Genomic DNA, 17,873 nt, shown 5'->3' on the forward strand with positions numbered 1-17,873 from the left:
CATGGCCTCTTTAATTATTCTGTGTGTGTGTTCCTACACAAATAAATACATATAACACCTTTAAGAAGTCAAAATTGCTAGGAAAGAAGAATACAACTATTTCCTATGAGATAAAGGTTCTGAGAAAACATTAGTGACTACAAAAGAGGGAAAATAAGCCCTTCTTACATGTGTTTGTCAAAATTCCAAGAGTGTGTGTGTCCAACAATATGAAGAACGGGTGAACATACAGTACACTGTAAACTGGATATTCAGTACATAGCACACTGAAAAGAATGAAGACAGTACAGTAAAGCTGATTCCAAAGAAGTAAAACTATATTCCAAATGTGATACCCAGAAACATGCGTTGCCAGACATGGTGGCAAACAACTTTAATACTAGCACTCGGGAAGCAGAGAGGCAGGTGGATCTCTCTGGGTTTAGGCACGGGCTGGTCCACATAGTGACTTCTAGGCCAACCAGGGATACATAATGACAACTGTCCAAAACAAACAAAAAGCTGTTAATCTAGTTTCTAGCATTAAAAAGAAGTAAAATTGAGCTGGAGAGAGGGTCCCATGGTTCAGACCACTTGTTACCATTGAAGACAACCCAGATTTAGTCCCTAGTACTACACAGCAATTTAAATGTCTATAACTCTAGTTACTGGAGATCCGATGCCCTGGCCTGGCCTCCATGGGCTCTACACACACAGCACACTTGTATACATGCAGGCAAAACATTCATATACATACAATAAAAATAAACAAATCTTTAAGAAAGTACTTTGAACCCTCCTGAGTATCGTGGGAAAATCTGAGATTCGCGCTCTTTCCATAGAGCCGCCTTTCCTCTCAGATGTCGCATTGCTAGAGTAACTTATGTCTTCCAACACCCTTTTCACCTCTTCTATGACATGCTCCTCTTGACAATTTCTGAAAGGTGTATTTTTATCTTTCTTCGTGTGTGTATTATGGATGTATGCTGTGTACGCCAGCATAGGCCAGGAGTGTGGGGATAACCTGTGGAAACCTGCAGAGAGTGTAGAGTCCCCAGGAGCTGGAATGCAGGCAGTTGTGAGCTGCCAGACATGGGTAGTAAAAACTGAACTGGAGAAGCGCTCTTAACTACTCAACAATTTCTCCATTCCTGACTGACTTTTTAAATGAAGTTTTTATTTTTATTTATTATTTTACCTGCATGTATGTATATACATTTCCTGCATGCCTGCAGCCCACAGAGGTCAAAAGGTACCAGTTCCCCTGGAACTGGAGTTACTAAATTTTTAAACCAGCTTCAAGCTGTGCTTCCATCTCATAGCTCTAAAATTTGTTAAGTATACAGATAGAGGCCTCTGCACGAATTTCCTATGGTGGGGCAATGACTTTTCACAACAATTTCTTTAAGACAGGGTCTCATAGTCATGTAGTCTTGACTGATCTCAAACTTAAAAGCCTCCTAAGGCAGAGTAGCATGTATGATTTTTTTTAAGTATTCATAATCAACTATAGGAGTGGAAAGTCTACAATCTTACCTAGTGAATCACTGTGCTAGAATTAATGAAAACATCAGTTTGAATCTAAGTCTAATCTATTGCCTATAAGTCTGTCAATTAAAATCCTAAAATAGTCAGTTGTTAATACATATCATTTGAGAAACATTTATTATTTAATATATCTACTCATTTGAGAAACATTAATATTTCCTATCATTTGGTAAACATTTATTATTATGCTAGAAATTATGATAAACAGAATACCTAAAATAAGAAAGGAAGAGTTACAATAATGCCAGAGGAAATACTAACTTTAATATCTTCCTAAAAGGCAAAGAAAAAATAAGGAATATAGATACATTTTCTAAAGATACTTAGTAATACCTTATCATCTAAGCAATATTTATCACCTTAAAGTATGCCTTCTATTTATACACAATAAGATGTTTGTGTTATTTTCAAAAATAAACATTCAACATAATTTTATATGCCTCAATGTACTTTAAGAAAAGTTTGAAGTAATTTAATATAAGCCTTATTTTCTTAATTGAAGGCACCAAGTAGACACATCCATTTGTATCTTTTTCCCAGCAAAAGAAGGGAATAAAGTCAAAGTCACTCAGGTAGAGAGGTAAAATGTAAACCACTTTCTTTCCCCACAACAGTGCAACCTTGGCTCTAAACAGCTCAAAAGGATCTCAGATCACTGGAGGCCCTTTTGCCATTTCCAACGAAATATCAGCATAGTGTCTAGAGCATATGCTGCAGGACAGAAAAATGGGGAGCTTCAACTTTCAAAGCTCAATAACAATGAAAAGAGCTTAAATTGACAGTAGTGTCTGACATTTAACATTAATTTGTTGATTCACACTCTGTAATAGTTTGAATGTAGAATGGCCCCCATGTTTAAACACTTGGCCCCAGCTCGCTGCACTGCTTGGGGACGTTGTGGGACATCTGGGAGGCGAGACCTTGCTGGAAGTGGTCAGTGGTGCTGAGCACCCTGGAGTGTAACAGCCCGTCTATCCTTTGAGTTCCCTCTGCTTCCTGATTGCCAAGGCCCTTCAAACTTCTCCCCCATGCCTTCAAGGCTTCAGCGGACTGCATCCATTTAAAGTGAGCAAAAATAAAAATTTTCTCTCCTAAGCAGGAAAATAACTAATACAAACTTGTACCTAGTATTCTAGAAGGCAATTTCTTCCCAATTCCCCAAACAGCTTTTTAGAAAACAGTATTATTAATACTACAGGAAAGTAGTATTAAATATGGTTACCACTTGTTTCTGGCTCTGACTGACTCATTCACTGCTGGGCTTTAAAGGATTTGGTGGGTTTCAAAGACATGTAACTAATGCAACACTACAAATGCTGTTCTCTTCCAACAGCTGTGTAAGATAATACAACTAGAAATACAGCCAGTTCAGTTTCTGGCTCTCAGGAAGTTCTTGTTTCTGATCATCTCTTGATACCCATGAATCCTTAGAAATAAAGGACCATGCTCGGTGAGGATGCAGCTCATCCTAGCAGTACAAGTTTGAGTTCCAATGTCATACAGACCAGGGATGGTAGCCTACACCTGCAATCAGCACTCAATCTGAACAAACATCTTTCCAGAAGATGTAAAATTAGCAAATACATGAAAAGATGCTTAAGAAAAATGTGACCAAAACCACAAATACCATCTCTTATTATTAAGAGAGAAAAAGAAGAAAATCAGTGCTGGCATGCCTGAGGTGAGAAAAAACCCTAGTGCCTCTGTTCCTGAGGATACACAACGAAACTGTCCCTGTGAAAAGCAAGTCACTGACTCTTCCTAACATTAAAAACTACCATGTAGGGCTGGAGACATGGCTCAGAGGGTAAGAGCACTGGTTATTCTTCCAGAGGTCCTGAGTTCAATTCCCAGCAACCACAGGGTGGCTCATAACCATCTATAGTGAGATCTGGTGCCCTCTTCTGGCCTGCAGGCAGAACACTGTATAATAATAAACGAAATGTTAAAAAACAAAAAAACTACCATGTAATGCAACAGTTCTTATGATGTAGGCAAAGTTTAAGGAAAGTACTGTTAAGCTTAGTAAATCGCTATACTCCACCAGCCCGAAAGTTAAGAACACTGTAACACCCAGTGGTATACACCTAGAAGACACTTGGGAGACAAAGAAAATTGTGAATGAGGCTAGCCCAGCCTACAGATTAGCAGGAACTACAGTATCAAGAATTGTCTCAAAAAATAAAAAATAAAGTCAGGCGCATGCCTTTGATTCCACAGCACTTGGGAGGCAGACGCAGGCAGTTATTTGAGTTGTGGGCCAGCCCTGTCTCAAAAAACAAAAACAAAAACAAATCTCAAATGAATAGAAGAGCTTCCCCTCTTGCTCAGTTACCTAATGCTCAGCAATGCATTTCTTAAGTATGTTGATTTGTGTCTTTGTGACACAGACTCCTGTAACCTCTCTACTTGGGAGCAGGTCATTCAAAATAACTTGAATCTATGTCCCCAGGCCTTTATTACTATATATTTCACAATTTATTTTTCTAATCTTGAAAACATCTTAATTTCTAGGCTAGCCTGGCCTACAAGTGAGTCTGAATCCAGGACAGCCAGGGCCATTACACAGAGAAACCCTGCAACAGGGAAAAACATAAAAGAAAAAAACATTTTAATTTCTATAACCACTACATTTGTGGATACTTTTCTAAAACCTTAAATAATATTTCAGTTGATAAAAAAGTATGTATTTAAACATACAAAATATTTTAAAATATGTTTATATTGTGAAATGTCTAAACTGGTCTAACAAGAAAATGTACAATCTCACCTACTGTGGTGTTTTGTATGTGTGTGAGACAGAGAGAGAGAGAGAGAGAGAGAGAGAGAGAGAGAGAGAGTAGACCAAACCTTTAAAGCCAGGCATGGTGGTACATTCTTTTAATCCTAGCACTTGGGAGGCAGGGGCAGGCCGATCTCTTGAGTTTGAGACCAGCCTAGTCTACAGAGTAAGTTCCAGGACAGCCAGAAGACATAGAGAAGCCCTGTCTGGGGGGGTGGGGGGGGTGAACAAACCTTAGCTTGAGTTTTGGATACAGTTCAGCTGGTAGAATGTTTAGAATGCCTAATACCCTGGATTGGATCCCCAGCATAACATAAATCAGATGTGGTGGCACATTCCTATAATCAGCAATTAGAAAGCAGATGCAGGAGGATCAGAAGTTCAAGGTCATCCTTAATGACACAGAGAATTTGAGGCCAGCATGGGCTACATGACACAATCAAAACAAAACAAACACACCTACTGGGCCTACCGGGCCTACTGAGTCAAGCAGCACAGACCTGTAATCAATCCCAAATCCCATTCACAAAATAAGGGTGGTGTAGCTAAAATTTAAGCTTAGCCTGAACTACAAACTAAGATCCCATCTTAAAATATAAAAAAAAAAAAAAAAAATAGAGTATGGGGGCTCAACCTTGTAATCACATCCCACAAAAGACTGGAGAAAGGCTGCCATGAGCAGCATGCCAATTAGGGCTTCCAAGTAAGGGTCTGGCTCAAAAAGAACATAAAAGGATGGGGATGTAGCTCAGCTGGTATAGTCCTGCCTCGCTTGTAAGAAGCCCTGGGTTCAATCCCCAATACCACTAAGTGGTGCACATGGTGTGACCCCAGCGCTCAGGAGGTAGAGGATCAGCAGTCATGGGGCTGCTGAGTGGCTCAGCCAGTAAAGCACTCATTGCACAAGGCCCATGGCTTGCGTTCAGTATCTGGAACCCATGTAATGACGGAAGGAGAAGACCAACTTTAAAGCATAGACTTCTGATCTCCAAAAGAACATGTTAAAAGTTGAAGATCATTCTTTGCTATATAAGGAGCACAAAAGCCACCTATAATACATGATACTCTGTCTCAAACAAACAAAAACTAGTAATAATAATGAGCCAAAGCTTCCTTAGCAGCTCCCCTAGGCTCTGAGCTGCCAAGCTCACCAAGCCTCGCTGCTCGTCACTACCGACTTGATGTTTATCTAGCTCTTACACGCATTTAAGTCTACAGTGTTCTACCCAGAGAGGTTTTGTGAACAACCCGATAGGATGACTTTTAAGTGGAGGTTTTTCTAACCTTTAACAAATGGCGTTTCATGATTTCTATAAGCCAAGCCTGGTTCAAGTAAAGACACGATCCCAAGAACATATTCTCAACTTAAAGATGAAAAAACTAGGGCACAAACCAGTCAAACAATTGGCCAAGGTCATACTGCTGATATATGAACCCCAATGTCTCTAACTCTAATGTAGTTAACATTTATAAAGTGAACCTTTAGCATCTCTTCCTGTTTTCCAGACTGCTTTGTTCTTTTAAAGCAAATCACTTTACCTAACTAAATGTAGACAGCAGATAAAGGCATTTGCTATCAAACCCAACAGCCTCAGTTTAAACCCAAAACTCACAGGGTGGAAGGAGAGACCCTATTTCTTCAAGTTGTCCTCTGACCTCCACACATGCACTGTAGCACACATGTATATCACACACACACACACACACACACACACACACACTAAAAAACTTTTTTTTTACTGGGTAGTAATGGCACACACCTTTAATCCCAGCACTCAGAAGGCAGACACAGGAAGATCTCTGAGTTCAAGGCCAGCCTGGTCTACGGGGCAAGTTCTAGGGCAGCCAGGGCTACAGAGATACCTTGTCTCAGAAGACAAAAAAGTTTTCTTTCATAAAATGTGAAACCAAATAAAACGGGACCTATTTCTCCAGGAAGCAAGCTTCTTGTTGGACTGAAGGACAGTTTAGTGGATAAACCACTTGCTGGGCACAATCATGAGAAACTGAGTTCAAACCCAAGCATGTTCAGAAAAAGCCAAGCATGACCATGTCTGCAACTAGTGTTGTGAGGAGGACATGCAAGAGGCTGCCGGGGCTTGCAAGCAGCCGGCCTAGCTCTAATTCCATGAGGGACTCTGTCAGGGCATATGGTGCAGAGTGATACAACACCTGATGTCTTCTCCCATTATAGGGCCACACGTGTGCACATTCACACAAAACAAAAACCAGAAAGCAAGCAAGCCACTGTTAGCCTTTCATAGGGACTAAGCTCAATATGCAGGAACTGTCATTGTAAATGGCATAAAATGCTCCTCCTTTCTGGGACTGAAAATGATCTAGCTGGCCATGGTAGCAGTGCACGCCCTTCATCTCAGCGCTTGGGAAGCAGATTGCTGTGACTTGGAGGCCAGCCTGGTCTACAAAGCAAGTCCAGGACAGCCAAGGCTACAGAGAAATCCTGTCTCAAAAAAAAAAAAAAGAAAGAAAGAAAGAAAAAACAAAACAACAACAAAAAGTAGCTAAATATTAGGGTAAAGTTTCTAGATGTAGAGAGAAATTGCAAGTTTCTACCTAGCAGAGCTGCTTTTTCTTCTTTCTTTTCTCTCTTCCTTTCTTCTCTTGAGAATGGTCTCATGTAGACTCATGGGGCTCAGATTTACTACATAACTGAAAACAAGCATGAATTTCTGATCCTCAGAGAGCTGGGATCACTCTGCTGCTTGTGGACCAAACGGAAGGTTTTGTGAGTCCTGGGTAAAGTTCTCCACCTACACTCCCAGACTCACAGGTCACTGTTTTTTTAATACAGCCCAGGTCAATACTCAGCATGAATGGTACTTAGAATATATTCAGTTATGTTAAAAAAAAAAAAACAGGAAACCTAAAATAAACATTTTAAATTTCAATGCCATGCAACCATTTATGGTACTTATTATAGTGAAATGTAACTGCTGACAAGTAACTGTTTTTCTGACCAAAAAAACAAAAAAAACAAAAACAAAAACATAAAATCCTTAGAGTAGAAAGAATTTTCTATCTGAGTACACCTTGGGACCTAACACAGCAGCAGCCCAATAATGCTTGCTGACTTATCAACTTAAGCCAGTACTGTGTCTAAATCTGTAATCCCAGCACTGGGAGGTAAAGCAGGAAGCTCATGAGTGCAGGAGCAGTGTCAGCTACATAGCAACTTAGGTCAGCCTCGGTTACATGAGACCCTATTTCAAAAAAATAAACAAATCCACTAACGTCTATGTTTTGTTTCCTTAAGTCTTTGTGCCAAAGTTTAAAGCAGAAGTTAAAACAACACGCTCCCCACCCCACCCCACCCCCATCTCTTTGTTTTTTTAAAGACAGGGTGTCTCTGCGTAGACCAGACAGACCAGAGCAGGCTAACCTCAAACTCAGAGACATCCACCTGCCTCTGCCTCAAGTGCTGGGATTGAGGCTGGCTCTGGCTTCTCACCTGTAAAACTGTGAATGTTCCAAAGTCTTCTGTAGCTAGGTATGGTGGCCCACACCTTTAAACCCAGCAGGGACAGGCTGATCTGAGTTCCAGGCCAGCCTGGTCTACAAAGCGAGTCCAGGACAGCCAGGGCTGTTAAACAGAAAAACTGTGTCTTGTCTGAAAAAAAACCACAAAAACAAAACCCAAAGCCCCAGGGAAAAAACAAAAACAAAAACAAAAACAAAACAACAGTGAATCGGCTCATGAACACAAAGTATAATCAGTGAACAAGACAGCATCTGAGACGTCACAGGCACACACTCAGTTCAGGCACCCTTGAAATCCCAGCACTTGGGAGGCTCCATCTTCAAGGTCATCCTTGGCTACACAGTGAGTTTAGGACAGTATTAGCTACCCTATCTTTTCTTTCTGGGAGAGTGGGGGAAAATTCTAAGACCCTGAGAGATGTAAGTCAACTGTGGAAGACTACAGAATACAAAACTACAACACAAGTCTCCCAGGTGTCTTTCCAAAAAGAACTGCATTGTGGAGTGATGGATCCTTGAGGATCGTTTGAAGACACTCGGAAACAGAGTCTTTTCCAGGGTGCTTCTTTGCTAGTAAGATGGACCATTATTAAAGGGATAAAAGCTAATTTTCCTCTTTTTTGCAGATGACTCTTCCCGCCTCTTTAAAATCTACATATTTCATTTTTATGCCTTGTAACAATCAGAAACAACGTCTTTGCAATCTCACTTAACTGCTCTCCCTTTTACCATTTCCTTTCTATTATCCTTCACAAATCATATCATCATCTCCTTTCTTTCTCTCCACAACTATCAAAAAGAGCACATTTATGCAAGCATTTGATTACAGCAAATGAGACTCCTTTACATCAGCCAACCAAGCCTAGTTCTGTCTGAAGCATTTATTGGGAGATTAGTTAACACAAACACAAACAAAATCAAAAGGTCGCACATATGAGAATAACAAGCATGGTTCACAGTGGAGACAAAGTATGTCTGAGTATGCCGAAGATATGACAGCGATGGAGACTGACAACAGTCTCAAGGTTACAATAGACCCCAATTCTCAGGGAGCACTTTTCTTCTCCTTTCTTCCTTTCTTTTTTTCTTTCTTTCTTTATTTATTATTTTATTTCTTTTGGTGCGTGCATGTCTTTTTGAGAGAAGATCTCAGGTAGTCCAGACTTCCTCAAACTCACTATGTAAACAAAGATAGACTTACACTCCTCCAGCTTTGGCTGTTCTAGAACTTACTATGCAGACTAGCCTTGAACTCACAAAGATCTGTCAGCCTTTGCCTCCCAAGTGTTGGAATTAAGGGTGTATGCCCAGCCTTTCTTAAAAAAAAAAAAAAAAAAAGTATTATCATTGTTGTATGTATATGTATGAGTATGGGTGTGCATATGGTAGTCAGAGGAAAATTCTGGGAGTCAGTTCTCTCCTTCCACCATGAGTTGTAGGATTCTAACTCAGGTCATCAGGCTTGCTCAATAAACACTTTTATTTGCTGCTCCATTTCACTGCTCGCCCCCACCATCCCCTCTGTGCTGTGTGTGTGTGTGTGTGTGATATATGTGTGTGTGCTCACTCATGTATGTGTGGTGTGGTGTGGCGTGGCATATATATTACATAAATATGGGTAATATATAATATATATAAATATGTATGTATGTATATATATACACTTTGTGTATATGAGTAACTAGAGGTAGACAGATGTAGTTTGCTTGCTTGTTCTTTCTCTTTAAGCCTGAGAGGAATTTTATTAGAATTTAAAACCCCAGAATAGGCAAGCTGCAAATCTCAGCAGCTGTCAAGAGAAGGAAAATGACAAAGAGAAAGAAAAGGCCATGCTATTTAAACCAACATGTTCAGCAATGGAGGTTAGCCATGGACAAGCAGCAGCATGGCTAAAACAGGGAGGGAGTCATAACTTCATAGAAAAAAGAATAAGAAAGTCCAGAGTATCAGAGAAAGCATACTTTGGAAAGAGATAAGTGAAAAGGAAAGGCAAGAACTCAGAGAAGAGGCGCATTAACACAGCCACATGGCTGTGGCTCCATAAGCAACTGTCAGGTCTTTTCTTAGTTTTACACCTTATTTTTTTGAGACCACTTCACTGACCCTGAAGCTCACTGGTTCTTCTAGGCTGGCTAGTGAACAAGCTGCAGAGATTTGTCCGTCTCTGCCGCATGCTCCCACTGTGGGAGGTATCAGCCTGAGCCACTCTGCCTGGCTTCTCAGGTGGGTTCTGGCGACCCAAACATCTACATATTTGTAAAGTACTACACTAATCAACCCATTTTCACAGCCCAAATTTTACTCTTTTAGTGACTCTCAAGTCCCTTATTATTACTGGGTTCTGAAGGGGCTAAGAGGAGAGAAAGCCTTACCAGGTAGCCCAGGCTAACCTCAAATTCGCAAGCTTCCTACTTCAGTTTTACAAGAGCTGGGATTACCATAATTAGCCACTATGCTCAACAGATTTTCAAATTTCATTCATCTTTTAACTCTTAAGTTTGTATCATTTGACCAACAGCTCCACATTTTCTGTACTTAACTCTTGGTAGCACCCTACTCTCCATTTCTAAGAGTGACTTTTCTTTATTCTAAATGTAAGTGAGATCATGTATCTGTCTGTGTGTTAATTTACCTGACAGAATGTCTTTCAGATTCAGCTATGCTATCCCAAATGGGCAAATTTCCTTCTTTGTTTAGGCCAGGTAGTGCTTCCTATTACGCATATTCACCATTAAATATATTCTATATAATACATATATGTATGTATACATAAAATATATACATAGTTTACAGTTACTCATTCCTCAACAGACATGTCTATGTTTCTATTCTCTTGACCGACATAAACACTGCAAATCTATAGCAGGACAGGTATTCCTCAGATGTAGTGGCTGTATTTCCTTTGGGCATATACCCCAACTTCTCTCTTTAGTTTCCTTACCTAAAAGTTCACCTTCACCTGTCTATTTCAATTTTAGATTTTTGTCACACACCCTCATCTTTCTCTACTCTGTTTTGTTTTGTTTTGTGTTTTTAAAAGGAGACAGGGTCTCACCATGACCTGGAGCTTACTATGTAGATCAGGCTAGCCTTGAACTCACAAAGACCTGACCGCCTCTGCCTCTGCCTCCTGAGTGCTGGAATTAAAGACAACCCCCAGCTCTACTTTGCCTGACCTGTTATAGTAAACCTATCTTATAATATTTTCCTTATGATAATAGTACCAATTTATCCTCTTATAGATCTAGATATCTTAAGCTATGAATTAATTTTATTTTCTTTTTTTTTTTTCCCCAGGCAGGGTCTCATGTAACCCAGGAAGGCCTCAAGTTCACTATATAGCCAAACACGACCTTGAACTGCTGATTGTCCTGGGATCACAGGCTCGTGCCATTATACCCAATTAATTCAGTAATAGGGTTTGTACTTAGAGCTTCATGCATGTTAGACTAGCAACTGAACCTTTATTTTCAATTCTGAAGATTTAATGTATACTGTTTTATTTGGCCCGCACAATAATCCCAGGGAGGGATATATATATTAAATATATATGTGCAGAAGATAGATAACCTGAGGCCAGCAGGACTAAGAAATTGTCAAAAGTTACAGACTTGTGAATGCAAAATCAAATCAGAGCCCAAATCTCTTTTCTATTTTCTGTACTATAGTATGCTCCTCCACTTCTTTTTTTTTTTCCCAAGACGGGGTCTCTGTGTTGCCCTGGCCATCCTAGAACTTACTCTGTAGACCAGGGTGGCCTCTAAATAAGAGATCCACCTGCCTCTGCTTTCCAAGCGCTGGGATTAAAGGTGTGCTCCACGACGCCTAGCAATCCCTCCTCTTAACCATCACATGCCTATGTCTAGACATCCGTAACACAGCACAGCAGAATAAGCCAACTGACGTAACCACTAACACTCTCCCACACAGCTCTCCACAGCAGTTATGTGACCAGGACTTGCCCTCTGCTCCACACTGCCCCCAAGTGTCTTTCAAAGGAATGTCACCACACCTGAAGTTCTCACTGATTGAGTTACTTCTTTGGGTTAAGGCGTTGTTTCCAGAAGGCCACTGTGAAATGCATGTTACCTGAAAGAGAAGTAGGGTCCATTAATAAAGTACTCTGGTTAAACAGAAAGATATGTGATCAACTTTGGAATCTCACAAAACAGGTCTTTATTTCTCCCAGCATAAAGGCTCCAAAAAAATACGTCCCTAAGGAAGATTTTTTTATACAGCATAGATAAGATAAAAGGGCAACTTCTAGCGTAATGACTCATACACAGTAAGGGATAATACCCACTTGGATATGATGGACATCTGCAAAGTCAGGATGGTCACATACACACATATTCTCTCTACAAAGATCACAGACATTCCCTGGGACAGAAGGGAAGGTTGGGAGAAGCACTGAAAAAATCTGAGTATCTTTAGTTTTAAAAAGCAGCAAAAGAGCTGAGCTGGCAGCCACTTTCCAACAATGCTGCACTACCAGACTGGAGGAGGAGAGGTCTCAGACAGCATCTGACTACTGCTGCTACCCAGTTACAACCTAGCATTTTCAGATGAGGCAAACCTCTCAGCCAGGGAAGGCCACAAGGCCACCGTATGTCCCTTTACTGATCTACATACATTCTAAAATCAGTATCATTTACAGCACAAAAATTAACATGTCTTTACTGAATGCTCATTATGAACCCGTAATTTGGCTAATCACTATAAATACAGAAAGAAAAACAAACTTAAATACTTTTACCTTACTTCTTTTAATGGAACCAATCCCCAAACTAAGAGAGGTAAGTCACAAGAAAGGAAAGGGAGCCTGGACACTTGCAGCTTCCTTTTAGTACTAGCTCAATTTCCTGAGTCACAAGGAATAAACGAAACTCACTTCTAGGCTCACTTATTCCTTAAACTCTAAACAATAACTAGGCACAGACTAGAAGGACTTTCTTTCTCACCCGACAGCAGATGCTCTTAGCAGCATACATTCACCACAGTAATCTAGAGAACAACACAGCTGTAACACTTGGTTCTAAATTTTTTTTTCCTTTGTTTTTTTTTTTTTTTTGAGACAAGGTCTCACTGTATATGTCTGGCTGGCCTGAAATTAGCTATGTAATGTAAGCCAGGAAATAGATCTCTGTGAGTTCAAGCCTGGTCTACATACTGATAGCCTGTCTTCAAAAACAAAAACAAAAAGCTAAGAAACTGGGCCAGTGTAAGAATATTATATATTCGGCATACGAATGCCACATACACACACTACCTACCAGATAACTATCCACTTGAGATATCAGTCTTCAATCATAATTCCCCAGAGAAGTAACACAACCAGAATCCAGGTGGGTTTGGGTTTTTGTTTGTTTGTTTTGTTTTGTTTGGGGGGGTCTCACACTAACCTGGATTTGTTTGGGGGGGTCTCAGGCTAGCCTGGAATTCACTATGTCAATCCTTCTGACTTGTCAATACTCCTGAGTGCTGGGATTAGAGGCATGAGCTACAATCCTCCCTAACAGTAATTACAGAAGCTATTTCTAATCAAAGTTAGCCTACAACCTAAAACATATTTGCCACTATGAAGCCATCTTTCCCAACTGTAAAGCTCAAGTACCAAGTTTCTGAGCCTTGAAAAAACGCACTGTCCAAATGTGGATCGGTGTGCTGAAAGTAATAAATCATAGTTCAAAACTCAAGCTCTCTTCCAAATTGCATCTGATCTGATTCTAATTTCTCAAAGATGCTAACAAACATATTCTAAGAGAAAAGGAACCCTTCAAGCAGACTAGCCCTTAACAATCCTCATTCAAAAACATGGCACACTATTATATTAGCAAAATGAGACACCCAACCCTTAATCAGTCCTGCCATCAAGGCCAGCCTTTGTCACTCATAAGGGAGACTGCTGCCAGTCACTTTCACCCTTTCACTTTTATCACCAAAGCCATCTTTAAAAAAAAAAAAAAAACACCAACTTACATCACTTCCTTTCCCAAAAACCTTTATCTTGAACAACATAAAATTCAAAAGTGTTAGCACTGTACTTAGAACTTTTCTAGAACTGGCTCTTTTTACCTTTCTGGCCTTGAGTCCCACACGCTCTCCTCCACTCTGCTTCCTGCTCACTGACCTCCTTTTCTCCCACACTCCTCCTAGGGACATAAATGCCTTGTTCAAGACATTAATGTATTTCCTTCCTGCACTGCCTTCCCTTTCCTCACCTCCACCACATTCCTACTCATCCTTTAGAGGAGCAGCTCTCCACTTTCCTAATCTGCGACCCTTTAATACAGTTCCTCATGCTGTGGCGACCTCCCGCCATAAAATTATTTTTGTTGCTACTTCATAACTGTAATTTTGCTACTGTTCTTAATTGTAAATATCTTTGGAGACAGAGATTTGCCAAAAGGGTTTCCAGCCACTTTGAGAACCACTGCTCTAGAACTTCAGGTCCACTGGCAACTTTTTGAGACAGGGTCTCACCATGTAGCTCTGGCTGGCCTGGAACTCACTATGTTGACCAGGCTTGAGTTGACCTTGAGTTCCCACAGCACCAAGCCTAACCATCATAGACAGGTCATGCCACTTCCTTCAACAGTTCCCACACTGGCCTCTTCCACTTCCTCTCTTGTCTCAAAGCTCAGCTTTTTGAGCTGTTCTTGGTATAGCCATACTCTTGTTTGACTCAGTGGTTCCCAGCACCATCCCAACTACCTGAGACATATTTTTAAATAAATTGATAAAAGCCAATCCAGATCTACTAATCAATCTCGGAAATGAGGCCTATGAACATCTACTTTTTTTAAGGGTCTCATGTAGTCCCTGCTGGCCTCCTCTCCCAATGCTGCAGCAAGTTAAACTTTGGCCCATGTAGAGTAAGCAAGCACTCTACCAACTGAGCTGCACACTTTTAAAAATCTCTCCTGGTCCAGCAAAAAAGCTCAAGTCAAGGCACTTGCTCTACAAACCTGAATTTGAACCCTGGGACACAGAAGGAGGTAACACTCTTGAGGGTTATCTTCTGACCTCCAACTCAAATCATGGCATGTGGTGCGCACACACAAATAAACAAATCTGAAATTTCTCCAGAGCCCACCTTGGTGGCATGTACCTAAAATCCCAGCATTCAGGAGGCAGAGGCAGGGGGATAAAACAAAGTTCAATGCCAGCCTAAGTTTACACAGTGTGTTCTAGACGAGTCAGAGCTATATAGCAAGATCATGTCTCAAAACAAAACAAAAATAATTTTAAACTCTTGTAATTATGCTAACAGACAAATTTTGGGACCATGGGTCGCCCTGTCTCTTATTGAATGTAAAGCTATTTTGAAGAATGTAGGGTGTATTTACTCTAGAATACAATAAAAGAAAGTATTAGGAACCTGCTTTTGGTTTCATATTTTATCCTGTTGACATCTACAGTCTGATTACCTGAACTCACACAAAGTACGTTCACTATTCTAAACCTGCAAAATCAAGTCTTAAGTAAACCTGTGATGCACGAGGCTGAATCTCATCAATTTTGAACCACCCCCCCCAAATAAAAACCTTTATTCAGATAAGCCCTTTGCTAACCCTGAGAGTGAACACGCAGAGCCTTTCTTTACCTGCTTTCCTAAGATAAGGGCACAAGAGAAGCGACGCAATTAAAGAGCATAATGATGGGTGGCTAGATTGTGTTCTGTAACTTTGAGGGGGTAAAAAACAAAACACCTCACTCTTTTCTCCCCACTCCTCCCTTCAGAACAAGGTTACTGCAGCTGTTCAAGAGAAGCAGAAAATTCAACATTAGGAGTCTTACACAGTCAAGAAAAGCAGTGACTGGGAAACCTTGAGTTCCGGGCACTTCGAAAGTTCACCTGGTCACATCTCTAACTTTAGGCCCAATGCCTACTTCGAGTGCACTGACCCTTATTTTACTTTTTTCTCTTTTGAAGTTGCAGCCCAGAACCATGTCTCAAAACTCGAGTCTTACACTTAAAAGTCATGCCCACATCAGGCTTCCCCCTTTTAAATACACTTTTCTCCTCGCTAAAGAAAAGTATGCTTTCGGTACAAAGGACTGTGACAGCTCCACGTCTGCAAAAGTCGGCGGCGCCGGCCTGGGCCGGGACCACCGTGAGTGGGGACAATGGAGGGAGGAGGGGAGTGCAAGACAGAAGGGGAGGCAGCTCCCGGGGAAGGTCCTCCGCGAGTGGGAGCGTGCAAAGTCTCGGGAGAGCCTGCCAGGCGGCAGGTGGGCCCGGCCGCCGCCCCTCCAAGGGCCACGTAGCGCGGGCGGGCCGCTGCCACCGGGCCCCGCGCGTAGGCCGGGCCGCGGGGAAGAAGCCCCCAGGCGCGGCAGCAGGGCGCGGGGCCGGACCCTGCCCACGTCCGCCGCGGCTCGGCTCGCTCCCAACTCGGCGATCGCGGGGCCACAGGCTCGGGGGGGGGGGCCTATGCCAGGCATTAGCAGCTCGGCTCGTCCCGCTGACCCACCCGCCGCCCCGCTCGGGCCACCAGCCGGCTCTCCGGGCGCCCCCCACGGCCACCGGCTGTGGGAAGAGCAGCCCCGGCTCCAGGTCCCGACTCGCGCCGCTCTCCTTCTACCCCTCGCATTCCTCATGCCTTTTCATCCGAGCCTCCTCCTAACCACTGAATTGACCCCAGTCTGCCCGCGGGTGTTTACCGGGACTCGGGGCGGCGACGACTCCTCAGTCCCTCCACTAAGATGGCAGCCGGTCCCGAGCCCCGACTACAGCGACTAGAGTGAGTTCGCACCCAGTGCGCATGCGCGTCCTCTTAGGCGCAGTCGGGACTACAGGCCCCAGCAGGCCTTGCGCACCAGTCTGCTAAATCATTTTTCCTCACCTCCAGGTGAAGTAGACCTAACCTTTCTCGCTACATCTCCAAGTCTTTTTCCTTTTCTTCTTTTTCTTTCCTTCTTCTTTCCTTTTTTAAAACCCTCCTCTACAAGAAACTCTGAAGACTATTAACAAACCCTAGTGTGCCTCAAAATCACCTGAACAGCTTTTAAAAAGAGCCTGCTGAACTCCTCTGACAGTTTCTGACTCAGTAGATCTGGGATGAGGGGTGGGGTTATAATTCTCATTTTTAACAAGTTCTCTAGTGATAATACTGACAGCAGGAATCACAATTTGGAAATCACTGTGCCAGTGCAATCCTTCTGGAGTTAAAATGATTAGGTTCAAATTCTCCTTTCTCCACCTTTTGACAGGGTGTTCCTAGGAGGGTGACAGCTTGACAGTGCCAGCACCACAGGAGTTCTAAAGTATATTTCTTAATCCTTACAACGAAGTTGTGGGGGAAAAAATGTCATTAGTTAGCTTCTTCAGTTGCTTAAATTAAGCTGCATGTAGGATTTCTTTTTGGTGGTGTTGTTTTGTTTTTTGTTTTTCAAGACATAGTTTCTCTGTATAGACTTGGCTGTCCTGGGGCTCGCTCTGTAGACCAGGCTGGCCTCGGACTCACAGACAGCTGCCTGCCTCTGCCTCCCATGTGCTGGGGTTAAAGGTGTGTGCCATGACTGCCTGGCTCATGAAGGCTTTCTTAACCCAGGCAATTGGACCTACGTCTTTCCCCAGCCTCCCTCATGGAAGTGTTTGTGAGAATTAATAATGCAGTACTAATAGTCAGAGGCACTACTTAAGCACTTGATAATTAGCAGTCTTAGCCATTATTGTCTATACTGTTTCCTCTCGGGGAAACCATCTAGAAAGTCACTTACACTTTTTGAAATACCTTTGAAACGACCATCGTATGCATTATGTGCTAGGAGAGTTCATTAAAAAAATGGAGTCTGGGCTGGGAAGATGGCTCAGTGGGTAAGAGCACTTGCCATGCAAACACAAGGACCTGATCTTGAATCCCCAGCATCCATGTAAACACTGGCATAGTCCCCCAGTGCGCAGCGGGTGGGGTGGGGCACGGGGACAGAGATAGGAGGGCCCTAATCAACCAAGTCTAGGCCACACAGCAAGCTGCAGGTTCAGTGAGAAGACAGAGACAATTGGATCTCAGTTAAGTTCAAGGTTAGCCAAGTCTAGACAGAGAGTTCTAGGCCAGCT

At 42.2% G+C, this 17,873-nt stretch overlaps 1 protein-coding gene across 13 annotated transcripts in view; it reads right to left on the bottom strand.

Moving 5' to 3' along the window:
* Positions 1-17,873, bottom strand: part of Itch (itchy E3 ubiquitin protein ligase) — a 115,985-nt gene that overhangs the window by 74,141 nt on the left and 23,971 nt on the right. For 12 of the 13 annotated variants that reach the window (XM_060383027.1, XM_060383029.1, XM_060383026.1 and 9 more), the window contains one exon: positions 11,820-11,896. The gene's annotated coding sequence lies outside the window, so the exon portion shown is untranslated. Of the gene's footprint in view, positions 1-11,819; positions 11,897-16,474; positions 16,595-17,873 lie in introns of those variants that run through there. The other variant, XM_021640541.2, reaches the window with a different exon arrangement.

This window comes from Meriones unguiculatus, chromosome 4 (assembly GCF_030254825.1).
Source record: "Meriones unguiculatus strain TT.TT164.6M chromosome 4, Bangor_MerUng_6.1, whole genome shotgun sequence".
NCBI lineage: Eukaryota > Metazoa > Chordata > Mammalia > Rodentia > Muridae > Meriones > Meriones unguiculatus.